The sequence below is a fragment of the Entelurus aequoreus genome, linkage group LG22 (assembly GCF_033978785.1).
Source record: "Entelurus aequoreus isolate RoL-2023_Sb linkage group LG22, RoL_Eaeq_v1.1, whole genome shotgun sequence".
NCBI lineage: Eukaryota > Metazoa > Chordata > Actinopteri > Syngnathiformes > Syngnathidae > Entelurus > Entelurus aequoreus.
The window spans coordinates 25,256,090-25,275,556 of record NC_084752.1 but is presented as its reverse complement, the minus strand read 5'-3'; positions in this window follow the sequence as shown (position 1 = coordinate 25,275,556).

Sequence of the window (19,467 nt, the reverse complement as noted above, 5' to 3'; positions counted from 1 at the left end):
GACAACATTCACGCACTAGGGCCAATTTAGTGTTGCCAATCAACCTATCCCCAGGTGCATGACTTTGAAGGTGGGAGGAAGCCGGAGTACTCGGAGGGAATCCTCTGGCGTGAGCACGGTCTCCCTCACCTGTCCCTGATTGGCATTCAAGATGCTTTTAATAATCTTTTTGTTTTGTACCTCAACATGTTGCCTTGCCTTTTGTACTTCCTACACCTGTTTGAGCTTTGCGCACTTCCTTGCTGCACGTCTTTGTTGTTGTCATAAAAATATATTCTTACCTGCACTCTGCCTGCCGACTGCGCAACCTGGAGTCCGGACCAACAACGCCACAAACCCCTTAACAACATTTGAATGAATAAGAACAATAAGATTGCATGTATAATGTTTGAGCACTCAAACATGATCCTGTGACATCTCCCTTGGGAATCTGCAGCCTCTCCTGCTTGATAAATAAGTAGATAATGAGTGTTGCATACAGCTTCCTGACGTACACGTTTGCCTTTGCGACGACACTCCATCGTCTTCATGTTCTTCCGCCTTCCTTCCTCTAGACACTGCACGGAAGCAAAAGGGGGGATGGGTTGGAAAGAGAGCAAGATGACGAAGAACGGCGCCAAACTGGTGAAAGGGGTGTACGTGTCTGTCATAAAGGGGGTCAATGAGGTACAACCGAGCCACTGTGAGTTGGGGTTAGGTGGGCTGATACTGGTCTTTGTGTCAGCCACTATCTTCACAATGGGATGCTAATGGATTCCCCTAAGTGACACTGACTAATGATGAGACCTTTTTCTTATCACTACGAGCCCTTAATTACGCCTCGTAGTCTGGAAGGAAGTGCGTCCTTAGGGGGACTCCGTGGCTTACGTCTCTCTAATGTATTTTCTGTGCTTGTATTAAAAAAGCAGCACAACTGCAGTGTTTATTTACGTTAGGTCCTTGTGATTGTTAAGTCTGCAGTTAGGGCCTGCTCTACGAGGATTATGGCTATGGTGTTAGTTTATTTCAAACATGCATACAATTACAATATGATCCATATTTCCAGTTTCTCATGACACCATGTCCGAAAATACTATGATCCAAATACCACGCGTGTAAGCTATAAAATTGTGTGTACTATTAGGGGGTGTGTTGCATAAGATCTACTAAGACCCTGCATACATTAAGCCGGATAACTCATTAAACGAATAATTATTTAGCCTAAGCCCCATTTCAGCCACACTAAACCAGCGTTTAAAAGCCTACTGAAATGAATTTTTTTTATTTAAACGGGGATAGCAGATCTATTCTATGTGTCATACTTGATCATTTCGCGATATTGCCATATTTTTGCTGAAAGGATTTAGTATAGAACAACGACGATAAAGATTGCAACTTTTGGTATCTGATAAAAAAAAAGGCTTGCCCCTACCGGAAGTAGCGTGACGTAGTCAGTTGAACATATACGCAAAGTTCCCTATTGTTTACAATGATGGCCGCATGAAGTGAGAGAGATTCGGACCGAGAAAGCGACAATTTCCCTATTAATTTGAGCGAGGATGAAAGATTTGTGGATGAGTAAAGTGCAAGTGAAGGACTAGTGGGGAGTTGAAGCTATTCAGATAGGGAAGATGCTGTGAGAGCCGGGGGTGACCTGATATTCAGCTGGGAATGACTACAACAGTAAATAAACACAAGACATATATATACTCTATTAGCCACAACACAACCAGGCTTATATTTAATATGCCACAAATTAATCCTGCATAAAAACACCTGCGTGTTTGTTACGCTAGCTCCTAGCTCCTCTGCTAGCTCCTAGCTCCATAGAACACGCCAATACAATTCAAACACCTGATCAACACACACAATCACTCAGCCCAAAAGACCGTTCACCTAACCCAAGGTTCATAAAGCTTATATATTTTTAAAAAGTTACGTACATACGCAAAAAAAAGTTGCGCACATACGGTCAAGCGATCAAATGTTTAGAAGCCAAAGCTGCATACTCACAGTAGCACGTCTGCGTCTTTGTCATCCAAATCAAAGTAATCCTGGTAAGAGTCTGTGTTGTCCCAGTTCTCTACAGGCGTCTGTGTATCGAAGTCAAAAGTCCTCCTGGTTAGAGTCTCTGTTATCCGAGTTCTTCCATCTTGACTGCATCTTTCGGGAATGTAAACAAAGAAGCGCCGGCTGTGTACTGTTGTTGCTGACTACGTTCGAAAAATACGTCCATTTCGCACCGACAACTTTCTTCTTTGCTTGCTCAGCTTCCTTCTCCATAGTGCAATGAACATGATTGCAACAGATTCACGAACACAGATGTCCAGAATACTGTGGAATTATGAAATGAAAACAGAGCTTTTTCGTATTGGCTTCAATGTGGAAGGCATACCCGTGTTCCCCGGGCTACGTCACGCGCATACGTCATCCTCAGAGGCGTTTCGAACCGGAAGTTTAGCGGCAAATTTAAAATGTCACTTTATAAGTTAACCCGGCCGTATTGGCATGTGTTATAATGTTAAGATTTCATCATTGATATATAAACTATCAGACTGCGTGGTCGGTAGTAGTGGGTTTCAGTAGGCCTTTAAGGTAACCCTCCTTAGAATTTTTTTTACAAGGGTTAGTGCACTGGACACGTTTCCAGTGAAGGTTGGACTCCGCCAAAGCTGCCCTTTGTCACCGATTCTGTTCATAACTTTTATGGACAGAATTTGTAGGCGCAGTCAAGGCGTTGAGGGGATCCGGTTTGGTGGCTGCAGGATTAGGTCTCTGCTTTTTGCAGATGATGTGGTCCTGATGGCTTCATCTGGCCAGGATCTTCAGCTCTCACTGGATCGGTTCGCAGCTGAGTGTGAAGCGACTGGGATGAGAATCAGCACCTCCAAGTCCGAGTCCATGGTTCTCGCCGGGAAAAGAGTGGAATGCCATCTCCGGGTTGGGGAGGAGACCCTGCCCCAAGTGGAGGAGTTCAAGTACCTCGGAGTCTTGTTCACGAGTGAGGGAAGAGTGGATGTGAGGTCGACAGGCGGATCGGTGCGGCGTCTTCAGTAATGCGGACGCTGTATCGATCCGTTGTGGTGACCTTTGTGTAGAAGGGGCCTAAGACTGCGAATACAATTGATCACATGTGCAAAAGTGGTGCAGACCGCCCTATTTAAATGAGGTCGTTGCATGTCCTATGCTGCTTTCACCATGGAGACACTCATTTACTGCACATTCATGTCATCAGGCTCTCCCCTGTGGTGTTTTGATATGTGTTGACAGTAATATTACAGACTTCCTTAAATATTCATAGTTCTTACAAATCCACAGTGCTTTATGTCACATGCAATTTACTCAGTTATTTGATTGCAATGTTGCAGCTAAATCCCAGAAAAAAAATGTTCAATAAAAAAAGTTAACAAGGGTATTTGTTCCAAACTGCCCGAGTTTCATAATGTTATTCATATCCACCCCTTGAGATGCATGTTATGTACACACAGACACAATATCGCACCCCTGGGAGCCAACGGGGGGTTTTGTCTGGACGGGAGCCTTCCTTTGTGTCGGTGGGTTCTTCTCCCTCTCCATCCACTCCCACTCATCATCTCTCAACCCTGTTGTCCCAAAAACCTGATATTAAAAAAGGATTACAGAAGTGGGTAATATCCTGCCGTCCTGAGAACCATTCCTCCGCTGAGAGGGCGCCCCGTCACTCCCGCCTTCCCCCCCGCTTTATCTTCCTTGCAGATATTTGGAGGGGGTAAGAACAACCACAAAAACAGTGGGGGTTGGTGAGTCCATTCCTTCCTGTTTTCCAGTGTGCCTTTTTTTTTTGGAGGGCGAGAACAACAGTGGGGAGTAAGACCATGTCTACACTAAGTCGTTTAACCCTTTAAACAAATAATTATTTAGCCTAAGCCCCGTTTCAGCCACACTAAACCAGCATTTAAGGTCCCCCTCCTTGGACACATTTTTACACGGGTAAGTGCGGCGTGTATTTCTTGAATCTCTGGCACTTAGCTTTGTATGGACTCATTGATCGTTTACAAACTGAGTTCGGAGAGGAAGTGACACCAGAAAGACCGCGCCCACACAGGAATTGACGTCAGAAAGAACGAGCTACAGCCAGCTTCATAATAAAGCAGTTTCATAACTTGGAGCTAACCACTGGAAATAAGAAGGCGAGTCATCCAAACATGCCGTGTTTCTCCTTCCTCTACATGTACAGACGCTTGTGGAAATCACACATGAATACCTTAAAGGCCTACTGAAAGCCACTACTACCAACCACGCAGTCTGATAGTTTATATATCAATGATGAAATCTTAACATTGCAACACATGCCAATACGGCCGGGTTAGATTAGTAAAGTGCAATTTTAAATTTCCCGTGAAATATTCTGCTTAAAACGTCTCGGTATGATGACGTTTGCGCGTGACGTCACGGATTGTGCGGACATATTGGGACACCATTGTGGCCAGCTATTAAGTCGTCTGTTTTCATCGTAAAATTCCACAGTATTCTGGACATCTGTGTTGGTGAATCTTTTGCAATTTGTTTAATGAACAATGAAGACAGCAAAGAAGAAAGCTGTAGGTGGGATCAGTGTATTAGCGGCTGGCTGCAGCAACACAACCAGGAGGACTTTGAGTTGGATAGCAGACGCGCTACCGTGAGTACGCAGCTTTGGCTTCCAAACATTTGATCGCTTGCCCGTACGTGCGTGTCGCTATGTGCATGTCACGTACGTAACTTTGGGGAAATATATGTGCTGTATGAACTTTACGGAGGTGAACGGTACTTTGGGCTGTGGGATTGAGTGTGTTGTGCGGGTGTTTGATTTGTATTGGTGGGTTATATGGACGGGAGGGGGGAGGTGTTTGTTATGCGGATTCATTTGTGGCATATTAAATATAAGCCTGGTTGTGTTGTGGCTAATAGAGTATATATATGTCTTGTGTTTATTTACTGTTTTAGTCATTCCCAGCTGAATATCAGGTCCCACCCGCCTCTCACAGCATCTTCCCTATCTGAATCGCTTCCACTGCCCTCTAATCTTTCACTCTCACTTTCCTCATCCACGAATCTTTCATCCTCGCTCAAATTAATGGGGTAATCGTCGCTTTCTCGGTCAGAATCGCTCTCGCTGCTGCTGGCCAAGATTGTAAACAATGTGCAGATGTGAGGCGCTCCACAACCTGTGACGTCACGCTACTTCCGGTACAGGCAAGGCTTTTTTATCAGCGACCAAAAGTTGCGAACTTTATCGTCGATGTTCTCTACTAAATCCTTTCAGCAAAAATATGGCAATATCGCGAAATGATCAAGTATGACACATAGAATGGACCTGCTATCCCCGTTTAAATAAGAAAATGTAATTTCAGTAGGCCTTTAAGAGAAAGTGATTGCAGCTATTTGGGATACAACACTTCTCAGACGGCAAGAGAACTTTCCAATGTCCGGCCGGGTCAGCTGTGATTCTACTCACCGAAAAACTTTGTCCATTTGTCGAAGGAGAGACAACGAGAATGCGAGCTCACATGGATGTGATAAAAATGGTAGCGTCTGCTTTGTATTACCTGGCCGTCGAGGAAAACGGCGAATGCATTTGGACTGGCAAAGCAGACTGTATCAGTTATTGTCCGCCATGTATGTCGCAGACTCAACATCTAGGTCCAGAGTATATAAAGGAATAGACAATGAAGGTGAACGTAAAAGAGTGAGGAGTGTCCTGACCAGATATCTAGATCCCTAGTTTGATTGATGTAAAATGTTCTTTATCACATTGTTTACGTGTCTAATAAAGATTTGATTAATTTATGATGGCTCAGGTGTGATTCACTACAATAGGGCCCCACAACACACTGGATTCCAGTTAATTGAAATACCACAACACTGGATATTGTTCAGATAAGTTACATTTAAGAACTTGCACACAAAGCAACACTGGAGGTGACTATGACGTGTGCATTTTCCGCACATGCCCACTAGGTCGCGTTGCGCCGGCGGACGGAGGGAGGCGGGGGTCTTAAACGGTAGCATTGTTGTGTGTGGACATGGATAAGGTTAGGTGTGATTTACCCTGGATAACCTTAGTGTAAACGGGGCCTAAGACTGAAGTGTGACCAACTCTCTGCCAAGGTGAGAAAGGGAGAAGGAGAGCTGGATGAAGGACGAATGAGAGGAAGTATACTTCAGACTTTTTTTTTCTACTCAGACACATTGTTATTGTGGAGTTTAAAACCATTACTTGAGAGAGATAGCATAGCAGTTTTTTTACAGATCATATATGGGCAACATCATTCATACAGGGATACCTCTGTTCCAAAGGCTTGGGTACATTTCCAGAGGTACATTTTCCCCCCATAAGAAATAAAACCTTTTCCAGACTCTAAAATATAATCAAAAAGCACTTTTTATTGAGAAAAAAATCAAGCTATAGGTACAGAAAATATAAAGATAAAAGAACAGCACTTTTATCTGTATTGAAGACTCTTGTTGTTTGTCAAATACCCATCCTATCCAAAAGTAAAATAGGGCTTGAAAGGGCACGTGATTTTGCAATGCATTGTGGGGGCTGGGTAGTCATTGTTTATATGGCTGTACTCAAAAATAAGTAGATTTGGTGGAGTTGATCAGTAAGGGAACGTTCAATAGACGAGATTTGAGCAAGCTGCTAAAAGTGTTCTGTATCTCGATCGTCACCGGAGTCACTTTTTATACAGGCAAAACATTTCGGAATGCTAAGTTGGTAAAGGCTCAAGGACAAACCTACTTTGGGTGTGTGTAAGAATTTTACATCAGAAAGAGAAGACTGTCGACCTTTCAGAGTAAGTCTACAGGACTTGTCCCTTTGTGGTGTCTCCTGGAAATATGTGTTTCAAACTTAATATATTTCAAGTCTGAAATACACTCTGCATTAATGTGGGAAATATTCAAAGTCTTCTCAGTTATTGATCTATGAATAGGGGTGTCGCTTTTTTCCCAAATACCGTACGTTGTTCGTAACCCACAGATAGCTTAACTTAGCTTAGTTTAGCTAACGCAAACATCCTACTAAATACTAGATGTGCAACAGAATAAAACAGGCTTTGATTCAAACTTACCAGTGTGAAAATGCCATGAACACACCAACATGTACCGGGTGATGGCGGTAAAAGTCATGTTTGATCATCTCACGGCTGTTATTCAGGCTATTTATTGTCTCTTTTAGCTCACTCGACTTCCTTGTCTTAGGCTGTCTACATTAAGCCGGATAGTGTGTAAATGTGAGTGTGAATGTTGTCTGTCTATCTGTGTTGGCCCTGCGATGAGGTGGCGACTTGTCCAGGGTGTACACCGCCTTCCGCCCGAATGCAGCTGAGATAGGCTCCTGCACCCCCACACGCCCCAAAAAAGGGACAAGCAGTAGAAAATGGATGTATGGAAATCCTTAAACAATTAATTATTTAGCCTAAGCCTCGTTTCAGCCACACTAACCCATCGTTTAAGGTTCCATGTATTTTTTGAATCTCCGGCTCTTAGCTTTGTATGGACACATTGATCGTTTACAAACTGAGTTCGGAGAGGAAGTGACGCCAGAAAGACCACGCCCCACACAGGAAGTGACGTCAGAAAGACCGGGCCCCACACAGGAAGTGATGTCAGAAAGAATGCGCCACAGACAGCTTCATAACAACCGGTTTCGTATCTTGGAGCTAAGCTTATTTTATTTTATATTTTTTTTGTCATAAAAAAATACAATCATGCGTGCTTACGGACTGTATCCCTGCAGACTGTATTGATATATATTGATATATAATGTAGGAACCAGAATATTAATAACAGAAAGAAACAACCCTTTTGTGTGAATGAGTGTGAATGAGTGTAAATGGGGGAGGGAGGTTTTTTAGGTTTGTGCACTAATTGTAAGTGTATCTTGTGTTTTTTATGTTGATTTAATAAAAAAAAATATGTATATATATATATATATATATTTTTTTATTGTTATTTTTTTTTGTGCTGCCCGGTACAAATCGATCCACGGACCGATACCGGGCCGCGGCCCGGTGGTTGGGGACCACTGATCTGGTGGACACATTTAGAACAGATGTTTATTTCATTCCAAAATTTCAGGTTAATTTTTATACTTAGCGAACTCATCCCGCGGGCCGGATAAAACCTGTTCGCGGGCCTGATCCGGCCCTCGGGCCGTACGTTTGACACCCCTGGGATAGACTTTTATTTATCCCACAAATGGTAAATTACGTTGTTGCAGTACAGGTTTTTACATACAGTAACAGAAGTATAACGTATATAAAAAAACAAAACGGTATTAAATACTACAAATTGCACACAAATATATGTATAAATCAGGGGTGTCAAACTCATTTTAGATCGGGGGCCACATTGAGAAAAATCTACTCCCAAGTGTACAGGACTAGTAAAATCACGGCACGATAACTTAAAAATAAAGACAACTTCAGATTTTTTTCTTTGTTTAAAAATAGAACAAGCACATTCTGAAAATGTACAAATCATAATGTTTTTTTTTATTTTATTTTTTTTACAATTACCTGTTACGGTTAATAGTATATATACTTTATTTGTCGTTATTCATATTTTCTGAATAAATTATATGATAATGTTCATCGGCCAACTCATTGGTGTTAATTTCCAGGTCACTTATAAACAAACAAATTCACATTCACATTTATGGATAATTTATGGTCTTCAATGAACCTAGAAAGCACTTTAAGCAAGAAACCCTCCTGAGGAGAACATGCCAACTCCACACAGCAGTGCTTCTTATAGAGTAAATGATAGACTTGAAAGGTTGTGACACGTGAAAACGAGGAGGGTAAGAGAAGGCGTAACACAAGAAGTAGCTGTGATTCATCCTCTCATTGTCACGTCGTCCCTCCCTCGACCCTCCCACTCAAGAGTCACACTGACCTCCATTCAGCGCATACTAACAAGGCCGCCGTCACCCCACGATGCCGCTACACCACACACAAAACATTCTCTCATGTGCGTCTCTCTCATTCCAATCACATGCCAAGTTTGTATGTAAACAATCTTTCCTTTATCTATTTTACTGCTACACACACAACCACAGGACACATACATAAGCAATGCATAGACCAGGGGTCGGCAACCCAAAATGTTGAAAGAGCCATATTGGACCAAAAATACAAAAACAAATCTGTCTGGAGCCGCAAAAAATTAAAAGCCATATTACATACAGATAGTGTGTCATGAGATATAAATGTAATTAAGATGACTTAAAGGAAACTAAATGAGCTCAAATATAGCTACAAATGAGGCATAATGATGCAATATGTACATATAGCTAGCCTAAATAGCATGTTAGCATCGATTAGCTTGCAGTCATGCAGTGACCAAATATGTCTGATTAGCACTCCACACAAGTCAATAACATCAACAAAACTCACCTTTGTGTATTCACGCACAACGTTAAAAGTGTGGTGGACAAAATGAGACAGAAAAAGTGGCATAAAACACGTCGTAGAAAGTCGGAGAAAGTTATACCAGTTATATCAATCAATACATGTAAACAAACTATACGGTGAGTTCAAGGACCGCCAAAATAAGTAGGACAAAACGGCGCTTGCCAAATACTCGAATCAGTGAAGCATGTTTAATATAAACAGTGTGATTTATAACAATTAGGGAGGTTTGTGTCATGTTTGTCCTCCTACAGAAACCACACTAAAACAAAAAATAGATTTTTTTCCCCTCATCTTTTTCCATTCTTCATATATTTTTGAAAAATCTCCAGAGAGCCACTAGGGCGGCGCTAAAGAGCCGCATGCGGCTCTAGAGCCGCGGGTTGCCGACCCCCGGCATAGACCAAATGACATTGGAAGCGTTAGGTTGTTATTACATTTAACTACACCTGTTATTTTGCATTGTGTTTTATATAACCTGTACGCAATATTTTTTCTGTTTAGTAAAAAGCATATACAGTACAGGCCAAAAGTTTGGACACACCTTCTCATTCAATCTTTATTTTCATGACTATTTACATTGTAGATTGTCAGTGAAGGCATCAAAACTATGAATGAACACATGTACTTAACAAAAAAAGATAAAATAACTGAAAACATGTTTTATATTCTCGTTTCTTCAAAATAGCCACCCTTTGCTCTGATTATTGCTTTGCACACTCTTGGCATTCTCTCAATGAGCTTCAAGAGGTAGTCACCTGAAATGGTTTTCACTTCACCGGTGTGCCTTATCAGGGATGATTAGTGGAATTGTGTGCTTTATCAGTGGGGTGGGGACCATCAGTTGTGTTGAGAATGAGAAGGTGTGTCCAAACTTCTGGCCTGTACTGTATCTCCATTATTTTAGATAGCGTAATTGTATTTTCTAATCTTCTTCCTTCGTAGCACATTTGAAAAAAAATCCTGTCTTTTTCCGACAGTCTTGGAGATTTATTTTATTTAAGGGCTACACGAAACAAAAAAATATATAATAATATACTTACGTATTTCATGTGTTTATTAAAAAAAAAACGTGTTTAGGGAACAGTGACGGGCCGTGCGTTTCCCACCTAGGCATTCAGTGATCTCCGACTTCAATGATTACCTCTCAAACTATCGTAAATTATGTCACCACATGACCATTGCTGGAGAAATACTATACAGAAACACATTCACGCACTACTGGGCATTAAATCACATCAACAATGTACAAAACAGGTTATTTTCTGGCGCATTTAAAAATCAATAAACCCGCATCAGCAATTAAAACATATCTTGTGTGGTACCGTCAAAATTAAAATTGCAAAAAACATATTAAAGGTAAAAAAATAAACGGTTGGAACTCACAATTTGGAGCACCCATTCGACGCCATATAAGCCAGTGGTACCTCCTTGTAGTCGGTTGATTCGAGTGGAAGTGGCGGGCATTCCCCCATTTCATCGCCGGGACAGCTGAGCCAGCTTCCGTGGTTGTCCGACATCGTCTCACAAGATGTAGTTTCTCTTTAAATATCCTTCTTGAAAATGGCCTTGCAAATATATATCTGCCACCTGATCAACGTTTTGTTCTCCTTGTTTGTGGGTTAAAAAAGTGAGTATCTGTGATTTCTCAGCAACACTTCCTGCTTTTAGTATATTGAAACTTGTGAATGGATACTCACTTTGGAATGACAAGTGAGTATCAAATCACAGTCTCGTTAACATCAGGCTACCAAGTTAGGCTACTGTCGACAACTTGTGATCTGATTGGCTATCGCAACTGTCTATCAACTGTATGTGTTCTCAAATTCATCCGCTAACGATCCCGGTGAGTATCCAATCACAGGACACGTAAATGTCACGTTCAACCTTAGGCCATCTAGAAGGCCTTACTGACAAGAACTCGTGTCTATCAACTGTATGTCCCCGTTCACTTACAATGCACAGACGCCTGCATTGTTGATTCTGAAGGCCCCGGGCAGATTTGGTACAGCATGGCAACATAAGCTAACTGAATTCTGATTGGATACAAACTATAACCTAAAAACAACAGCACAGGAAGGAACATAATATGACATGAAGAGAATATGGATACTTTTAGATATTTAGGGAAAGTAAAAAAAAAAAAGTTATCTTTAATGTGTGTTAGACCAGCAGAGAAGGCCTTATTGGTCCTGGCGGCCCACCACTGTTAGGGACATTCCGAAACAAGAAAAACATAGATTTTTGTTTTCCAAAACTATTTGTTAGCAAATGTTTGTTTTTATTTTTTGGATTTCAAGGGTCTGTTTGCAACTTTCTCACAGTAACATTTTTCAAAGTAAAAAAAATACAACAAAAAGAGCACCGCCTGGCTAGCTCATTACAATTACGGGTTTAACAGAACACATATGTTTGATAACAGTCTATATATTTTACAATTACTTTAAGTTTATGTAATGACAATTTTAACCGGTCTATATTAAATGATTGGTATTTTTGGCAGTAACTGTCCCGGTCTCGTCAACACGTACACGCAGAGAGTGCTTGCACATATACAAAAGCGGCTTAGTTCAAACGATGGTCAAACAGCTTTAGCATAGCATTAACACACGTGAGAGTCAGTGTAAAGTTTGAGCAGAAAATGTTGTATTGCTGTTTTGTTCTTGGGTGTTCCAGTCGTTCAAATAGAGAGATAGGAAATAGCTTTCATAGAGTCCCAAAATAAGTGGTTCATAAAGGTAATAAAGTCAGGAAAAAACAAAAGTGCGTTGAAGGAATGGCTTTTAAAAATATCACTTTCATCATCTTGTGGAACACAATCAGACTGCATGTGTCTGCAGCAATCACTTTGTAAAATTTGATTTGATTGAGAAACAATCGAGTTTATTCTCTACTTTATTAGTAGTGTTTGAGAGTAGAACTAAATGTAATGGACCACAATGGAAACAAGCCTTTTGGCTTTTTGTGCCCTCCATTTGCCTTTTTAAAGCATTACATGGATTCAATTCTTTAAGATGTCAAAACTTCTCAATCAACCAATCAAAAAGGATCGCATTGGTTTGTATTCTTTTGTGGTTGCTATGCCTAAATATAACTACGAAGACCTGCTTGTGCAAATAATCTAACATCATGTTAAGTCAGAGTAATAATTATTGGGATTATTGGTCAAATCTAACGTATTTTTGTTGTACATTATAATAAAAGCCTAGTTGTTGTTGTTGTGCCAGAAAGACAAGTGCTTTATTCAACATGGATGACCACATTATAGCGTCTTTGGTGATATTTGTTAGCATCAAGAAAATATCCTTAATAATATTAATAAACAAGATGAATAAATCTCTCGTAGGCTCAACACTGACTGAATCTTGACATTGCTAGCAAACATTGCTGAACAACAGGCACATATACAGCTAAATAATGAGACAAAATATGAACATGAAACAACTGCGGAAATGAATTGTAGATGACAGACTAATATTTGTAGCAGGAAATCAACTGCAAACAAACGTATCCTTTTTTTCATTAACGTCACGATCACAGTCAATGATCAATGTCAATCAAAAAGTTACTTAGCGATGCACCAATAAGTCCAACTTTGTCTTTTACGAATTAATGCTTAATTTGTGGACCCCTCAGATGTAAAGACATGATGTGCCTTCAATATTTTCATCTCTAAATCCTTGTGAGTACAAAATGAAGGGAATTTGTAGCAAGCAGTAAAGTCTTGGTGATGATAAATAGTTTAAATCTTTCTAAAATGATTTTTCTTAAGAGTGTATACTGTAAATCCACTCCATTCCATTTTAAATATATTTTTATGATCGCTTATATATTTGCCTCTAAACCTTTCAAAATATGCCCAAATCTGCACTGATGCAGGTAAATAAACAGTCTAATGGGACTTTAGACCAGGCCTGGGCAATTATCTTGCCTCGGCGGGCCAAATCTAGAGAAAAAAATGTGTCTGGGGGGCCGGTATATCTGATTTTTAGGAACACTAATACAAAACCTCACAATAATGTCTGATTGAATGCTAAAACGTTATGACAGACCGCCTTTAAAACGGAATGGAATTTGAATTTTTTTCTACTGAGACCCCCAGAATGTCCATGAAAATAAAGAACGTGGGATTAACAATATTAACTATGAACGATAAAAACACTGAATCGATCGATATATTTTACAATTAAGCGAAACGCAACAAAAATGCAACAAACACAGCGAAATATGAACGTGAAGGGTAAAATGAACCCACCTACGATCTGATGTATCACTAAGCTTTAGAACTTTGTTGTAAAAATGTCCTTCCGCGTCTGTCCCTGACACCCGCATTTCAGGCTGGCCGCTCTGGAAACACTCTGTGGAAACGCTCCCTTAGATTACCATAATAACTAGTAGGGGTGTGGGAAAAAATCGATTCGAATTCGAATCGCGATTCTCACGTTGTGCGATTCAGAATCGAATGTCATTTGAAAAAAAACGATTTTATTTTTATTTCATTTATTTATTTATTTTTTCATATATTTTTTAAAAATTGTATTTTCTTTGAAATTAATCAATCCAACAAAACAATACACAGCAATACCATAACAATGCAATCCAATTCCAAAACCAAACCCGACCCAGCAACACTCAGAACTGCAATAAACAGAGCAATTGAGAGGAGACACAAACACGACACAGAACAAACCAAAAGTAGTGAAACAAAAATGAATATTATCAACAACAGTATCAATAGTAGTTACAATTTCAACATAGCAGTGATTACAAATCCCTCATTGACATTATCATTAGACATTTACCCATATATATATATATTTTTTAATTTTTTGTGCGGCCCGGTGGTTGGGGACCACTGCTCTAGACCACAGGTGTCAAACTCAACGCCAGGGGGCCGCGACTTCCTTTTATATGGCCCGCAAACATCTGGAAATGATATGTGTCAATAAAGTTCCTAATATTTTCTCACTAAATGTAATTGATTTTTTTCAGAAAAAAATATATGTACTGCTTGAAATTGCATACCTTTTAAACTTGAACAAATATGAAATATTATTATACTTTCCAAACATGTCTAAATAAAAATACTTAACTTTTCATCAAACTACCCATCAAATTAATAAAAATGACAATACATGTTTACGTTATTTACAGCATATAACTGTAAATTTTAAAAAAAACTACCTGTTTTTTGCATTAAAATTCTGTTGACTGAGCTGCCATTTTCTGACTGTAAAATCTATGGTTGTTGTTTTCAACTGTGTTTTACTGTAAACGTTACATTTGTTTTTACGGTAGAAAAACTGACAGCTAAGTTGCCAGAATAAAAAAAAAAGAAATTGTACTGTTTTTCTATTAACAATATAATGTTGTAAAAACCAATGTAAATTTATGGCAAAAAATTCTGGCAACTAGGCTGCCAGCTTTTTTCGTAACCCCCCCACCCCCCCCCCCCCCCCAAAAAAAAACCAGTGGTACTGTTTTTCCATTTACCGTAAAATATTGTAAACAACAAACAAACACTATATTACAATAAAATATTGTAAATGTAAAGTTTTTACTGTAAAATCTACGGTCTACTTAAAACAATTTATATAATAAATAATGAAATCCAGAGGCAAATTAATACATTATTCACTGTTACAAGCGGCCCTCTGATGGCAGCCATAACTGCGATGTGGCCCTCAATGAAAATGAGTTTGACACCCCTGCTGTAGACCACTGTTTTTCAACCGCTGTGCCACGGCTAGTGTGTCGTGAGATACAGTCTGGTGTGCCGTGGGAGATTATCTAGTTTCACCTATTTGGGTTAAAGGTATTTTTAGCAAACCAGTAATTAGAGATGTCTGATATATCGGCCGATAAATGCTTTAAAATGTAATATTGGAAATTATCGGTATCATTTTTTTATTATCGGTATTGGTTTTTTTTTTGTTGTTGTTGTTTTTTATTTTTTTTATTAAATCAACATAAAAAACACAAGATACACTTACAATTAGTACACCAACCCAAAAAACCTCCCTCCCCCATTTAAACTCATTCACACTCATTCACACAAAAGGGTTGTTTCTTTCTGTTAATATTCTGGTTCCTACATTATATATCAATACATTCTGCAAGGGATACATGATTGTGTGTGCTGCTGGTCCACTAATGATTCCCGGGCGCGGCCACCGCTGCTGCTCACTGCTCTCCTCTCCTCACAGGGGGTGATCAAGGGTGATGGGTCAAATGCAGAGAATAATTTCGCCACACCTCGTGTGTGTGTGACAATCATTGGTACTTAAACTTTAACTTAATAGTACTAACCTTTAACAGTTAATTTTACTCATTTTCATTAATTACTAGTTTCTATGTAACTGTTTTTATATTGTTTTACTTTCTTTTTTATTCAAGAAAATGTTTTTAATTTATTTATCTTATTTTATTTATTTTTTTAAAAAGGACCTTATCTTCACCATACCTGTTGTCCAAATTGGGCATAATAATGTGTTAATTCCACGACTGTATATATTGGTTGATATCGGTATCAGTTGATATCGGTATCGGTAATTAAGAGTTGGACAATATTGGAATATCGGATATCGGCAAAAAGCCATTATCGGACATCCCTACCAGTAATTATAGTCTGCAAATGATGTGTTGTTGAGTGTCTGTGCTGTCTAGAGCTCGGCAGAGTAACCGTCTAATACTCTTCCATATCAGTAGGTGGCAGCCGGTAACTAATTGCTTTGTAGATGTCGGAAACAGCGGGAGGGAGCGTACAGGTAAAAAAGTATCTAATGCTTAAACCAAAAATAGACAAAAGGTGAGTGCCCCTAAAAAAAGGCATTCAAGCTTAGGGAAGGCTATGCAGAACAAAACTAAAACTGAACGGGCTACAAAGTAAACAAAAACAGAATGCTGGACGACAGCAAAGACTTACTGTGGAGCAAAGACGGCGTCCACAATGTACATCCGAACATGACATGACAATCAACAATGTCCCCACAAAGAAGGATAAAAACAACTGAAATATTCTTGATTGCTAAAACAAAGTAGATGCAGGATATATCGCTCAAAGCAAGACATGAAACTGCAACAGGACAATACCAAAAAAAGAGAAAAAGCCACCAAAATAGAAGCGCAAGACAAGAACTAAAACACTACACACAGGAAAACAGCAAAAAACTCAGAATAAGTCACGGCGTGATGTGACAGGTGGTAACGGTACACCTACTTTGAGACAAGAGCTATAGTGATGCATGCTTGGTTATGGTTTAAAGTCATATCCAACAATTGCGACAACGACTTTTTACTGTCAACTGAGTTTAATTTTTAAATGATTTCTGCTGGTGGTGTGCCTCCGCATTTTTTCAACGCAAAAAATGTGCTTTGGCTCAAAAAAGGTTGAAAAACACTGATATAGACCATCGCCTGAAACCCGGAAGCGATAATCACAAACAAAAACAATAAAATCCTGGAGGGACTGTATAATGTCATTTCATGCTTCTTTCTCACAGTATGTTCCTTTCTTGTTATTTCCGCGTCTTTCACTAGTAACAATTATTATTTTTATGTAGCTTAGAAAAGCGTGCAAAAACGCACACAGCAAGCCATTAGTCCCACTGCCATCACACACGTGCACACTACACTCTCATGCCTGCACACACACGTTAAGACAGTATGAAAAGTGCAAAATGCCACGTGCTCCTTTTGACTGACTGTTCTGACATTATAATGCACACGCTCAGTTAGCATTGCACACAGCCCTTTCTCTCTTCCCCTCTCCCACTATCACACTATGCTTTCTGTACAGCGTGGAGGACATCTGCCCACGTACATACCCACTGCCTATTATAATGCACACATTGTGGTCAAATCCCTGTGGATCTGAAGTGGGCTGACAAGCGCCTCACTGTGCCCGAGGTCTCTCCAGATAAGCCATTGTAAGCCCTTTCAGTATCACAATATAGGCTCCCGCCTGGGACAAGACAGGATATATGGGTTATTGGGTCAACGGGACGGAGGGCTGCTGTGTGTTACATAGGAATTATGACCTCTCATCTTGCCTTTCCGCCATAATCACCTGCAGATTATCCGTCGTCGAATGCTGGCCTTAATCAAAGCGCTGCTTAGCGAGGGTAGACACGGCGTGTTGACGTGTTGTGGTGGCCCGCCGCTAATCACGCACACGGAAACACGGTGACCGTGTCGTCGCTGCAAGACCGTCCAAACAAGGCCGTCCAAACAAGGCCAAGGTCTCCGAAAACACGCGGCTTGTCTGGGCCAAAGTTGCAGAGGGATGTTATTTTTTTACTAACATCTCATTGCATTTACCTGTGGTGCATTCAATGACCCCTCGATTAATGTTGGATACAAAGGCGTCACTAGTTTAACTAGTAAGGTTAGACACGTGTTTATCTCAAAGTCACAGAGAGAGATCAAGTACGCGGGAGGGAAGCCAGAGACGAGATGTTTACTACGAGGAGTGAACTACGTTCCGGCACTGGATCTGATCCGCTGGTCTTTATGCTGTCTGTCTTCATTAGTCTCAGGTGCGCAGATTACTGATTGCCTGTAGCTTTGCCGGCGCGTGGCCACGATGCGGCCAGAGCGAGCAGGGGCGTGTCTCGGCACGCTTCCGGCGGAGGTGCCAGCCGGGCTAGCAGCAGAAGGCATGAGGGATTGCGCATGCGCCGTGACAGTGTCAAACCTATTTTATGTCAGGGGCAACACGGAGAGGTAAAATCTTGGCATGATAACTTAGAAATAAAGACAAATTTAAATAGTTTTCCTTGTTTAAAAATAGACAGAGCAAATGTACAAATCATAATGTTTTTATTTTTACACTTACATGTTGCGGTCAGAGTTGGGTAGAGTAGCCAGAAATTGTACTCAAGTAAGAGTACTGTTACTTTAGAGATTTATTACTCAAGTAAAAGTAAGGAGTAGTCACCCAAATATTTACTTGAGTAAAAGTAAAAAGTATGTTGTGAAAAAACTACTGAAGTACTGAGTAACTGATGAGTAACCTGTTCGTTTAATGACGGCAAAAAATAATGCACAAAAACATAAAAATAGCAATGAGCAAATTCAGAGCCAGGAATATCTCTTAAGCAACTAAAATTTAGACTTAGACTTCCTTTTTATTGTCATTCAAATTTGAACTTTACAGTACAGATAAGAACGGAATTTCGTTGCATTAGCTCATGGTGGTGCAGGATAAAAAAGCAACAAGGTGCAGATATAAATAAATAAATAGGTTACTGTACAGATAAATATATTGCACTTTTGCGTATGCATCCGCGTTTATGGATGTATGTTATATTGTCTTTTTTATTCCAGCAAATTAATCCATTTTGGGGGGAGTTGAGGGGATTATTATGATGCGTTCAAGAGCAAACAATAATATATATGAAATAATAATACATTAACATAAAAAAAATTAAGGCAAATTGAGCCACAATAACTTAACAGCACCATAGGCTCAGTGGGCAGAGATTACAAAGGAAAATAACAAGTTAGCCTTTACGCAAACCATAAACTGATAGGTGTGGGCTGCACCTGGGAACACACTGATTGGTGTTTCTATGCATGCGCGCGTGTGTGTGTGTGTGTGTGTGTGTGTGTGTGTGTGTGTGTGTGTGTGTGTGTGTGTGTGTGTGTGCGCGTGTGCGACTGTGCGTGCGTGTGTGTGTGTGTCTATGAGGCTGCAGTACGTTAATAAATGTCCCCACACGATGTACATTTGACAGTGATTCATAGCGGGGAAGCAAACATCAGCCTACGGTAACAGCCAAAATATCTACTAACGTTACTTACCGCGATGTGCTTCCTCAAATTTGACGTTGAGTTCATGTAAGCTTAAGCTTGTTAATCATGTGACCGCCTGGCTCTGTTTGATTGGTGAAACGGAGTCAAACGTCACCAGTGACTGCATTTGATTGGTGAAACAGAGTCAAACGTCACCAGTGACTGTATTTGATTGGTGAAACGTAGGCATGCGATAGATCCTACTTTGAAGGTCTGTCTGACAGACCAAAACAAACAAAGCGTGCATTAACAGATC